Source organism: Scyliorhinus canicula, chromosome 8 (genome assembly GCF_902713615.1).
Source record: "Scyliorhinus canicula chromosome 8, sScyCan1.1, whole genome shotgun sequence".
Classification (NCBI taxonomy): domain Eukaryota; kingdom Metazoa; phylum Chordata; class Chondrichthyes; order Carcharhiniformes; family Scyliorhinidae; genus Scyliorhinus; species Scyliorhinus canicula.
Window position 1 is genome coordinate 16,977,653 of NC_052153.1, and position 2,174 is coordinate 16,979,826.

Consider the following 2,174-nt stretch of genomic DNA (forward strand, 5'->3'; position numbering starts at 1 on the left):
ACAAGAAATTGCGAATGAAAAGTACAGATCAAAAAGAAGAAATAACAAGAATTTCTCACAAAGCCAAAACGCTGAAACCCTGTCCAGATCGGGAAGAGAAGATTACTTACAACTTTTAGAAATCCAGTCCTGGTGGGAAAGAAAAATCCCTGAAATCCGCGAAAAATGCGAAAAAATGGCGTCGGAGCACATTTTGCAGTCTCTGGTAAGCAAAGAACTACAAATCGCGTCTGCGCATGCGCCGGAACCGGAAGCCGCACATGCGCAGTTTAAAAAAGATCGCGGTGCCGATCGTTATGCGCATGCGCAAGCCGCGCATGCGCAATGGACACAGAACCGCACAGGGAAGGAAAGCCGATTTGCGCATGCGCAATTCATTCCTACGCGTGACGTCATGACGTCTGAGCATCCCGACCACGCCCACTTAAAAGGGAAATGCCCGAAAATTGAAAATAAGACACTTAAAGTGGTCGCAAAGTTCAACACGAATCAACTCGTGGTAGAAGAAGCCAACGAAGATGAAATGGGTATCAAAGAATACTACTCAGACATGGAGGAGTTATTTGGACATGCTGATCACAGCATCAGCGACACCGTTGCAAAGCTCAACACGACTCTACTCATGGTAGATGAATCCAACACCATGATGCCATGGCAGCTCGTCGATACATTGGATGACAGCAATACCCTAGACGAAGACGACGCCACACAGAGAGCACAGGAAGACTCCACAGAGCGAGCGATGACAGGCTCCACAGTGCGAGTGATGAAAGACTCCAAAAGGGATGCAAGCAAACACTCCCTGGCGAACACCATGCATGAACAAGACCATGCAGGTAAACCCGCTGTATCTGAGCAACCGCAAGCAGACTATGAAAGTCTACCAAGCTCACAGGAACAAAAAGAAGACAATGCACCTCTACCCACTGCATGCGAGGACAGTGACAAGGTGATCACACTCGACGTACAGGTTCACAGCGAGACTGACAGTTCTCAGCTTGTCTGTACAGAAGCACAGAGTCGGGCCACCCAACAGTCCAGAGAGACGATGCCGAAAGAAAACATGCAGATTTTGACTCCAGAAGAGGAGCACCTGGAGTCCAGAGAGACAACGCCGAAAGAAACCATGCAGATTCTGACTCCAGAAGAGGAGCACCTGGAGTCCAGAGAGACCAAGCCAAAAGAAACCATGCAGATTTTGACTCCAGAAGAGGAGCACCTGGAGTCCAGTGAGACAACATCAACGGAAATCATGAAGATTTCAACTCCAGAAGCGGAGCACCAAGAGTCCGGAGACACCACGTCAACTGAAATCATGCAGATTTGGGCTCCAGAAGAGGAGCGCCAGAAGTCCACAGACACCACGTCAATTGTAATCATGGAGGTTTTGACTCCAGAAGAGGAGCGCCAAGAATCCAGAGACACCGCGTCAAACGAAATCGAGAAGAATTTGACTCCGGAAGAGGAGCACAAAAAAAGCAAAGATGAGGGATCCAATTCTCCACAAATGATTGATGTCACCTGCACCGATGCAACATCAGATCATTTGCACCACTCTCGAGACGAAATGCTCAATGACTCAAATTATCCACTCGGGACACGAATAGAGTATAACAAGAAAAACAAAAGTCAAAAGAAGCACAGCAGAAACGGGACAAACAACAGCAAGAACAAAAGCAACATGAAGAGCGACAAGACCAACAACAATAGCAAGAAGCACAGCAGAAACGAGAACGACAACAGAAAGAACAAAAGCAACATGAAGCGCGACAAGACAAACAACAAAGTCAGGAACAAAGATAGCGACAACGACAGAGACAGAAACAACAAGAACGGCAACGAAAACAACAAAGTCAGGAACAAAGATAGCGACAATACCAAAGACAGAAACGACAAAAACAGCAACAAGAATGGCAACGAAAACAACAAAGTCAGGAACAACGACAGTGCCAACACCAAAGACAGAAACGACAAAAACAGCAACAAGTACGGCAACGAAAACAACAAAAACAGGAACGACAGAAACAACAGCAATGAAACAACGACTTGTACACAATGGTACTACTCGGCACATGAAGGCCGATGCCACAGCACACTGCAAAACGATGACAAGACTACCAACATGTCATGGGATGACAACGAATCGCACAAACTCACGTCTGCTCCAAAACGAG